Genomic DNA, 514 nt, shown 5'->3' with positions numbered 1-514 from the left:
GTTTTGTTTTTCCTGTGGTCGGTTTTTAGAATTTTTAAATCACACGGAGGACACCACTGAAGGACCAGATATGCTGCAGCAGTGCATACATTACTTTAAAGAGGGACACTCGTACGCTGTAATTGTAGACATGATGTCATGTTTACATGGTGTAAGCATCAGCTTAAGGTCACTGAAAAGTAAACTGAATGATGCTGGCTTTTATCGCAGAAAAAATTTCTCCTCTACAAACGAAATAATCAGGGCAATACAACTGGAACTTCGTGGACCCGGACAGCTGTTTGGCTACCGCACGATGTGGCAAGTACTCAGACAAAAGTACAATCTGCGAGTGAAGCGTGATCGTGTAATGAACTTGCTCTGAGAGCTCAATCCTCAAGGGTGTGAGAGGAGAGCACGCAGGAGGTTTGTAAGGAGAACCTACCACTCTATGGGACCAAACTATATGTGGCACGTGGACGGTTATGATAAACTTAAGCCATTCGGTTTGGCTCTTTCTGGGTGTATTGATGGC

Source organism: Austrofundulus limnaeus, unplaced genomic scaffold (genome assembly GCF_001266775.1).
Source record: "Austrofundulus limnaeus strain Quisiro unplaced genomic scaffold, Austrofundulus_limnaeus-1.0 Scaffold2432, whole genome shotgun sequence".
Classification (NCBI taxonomy): Eukaryota; Metazoa; Chordata; class Actinopteri; order Cyprinodontiformes; family Rivulidae; genus Austrofundulus; species Austrofundulus limnaeus.
This window is presented reverse-complemented; position numbering follows the sequence as displayed.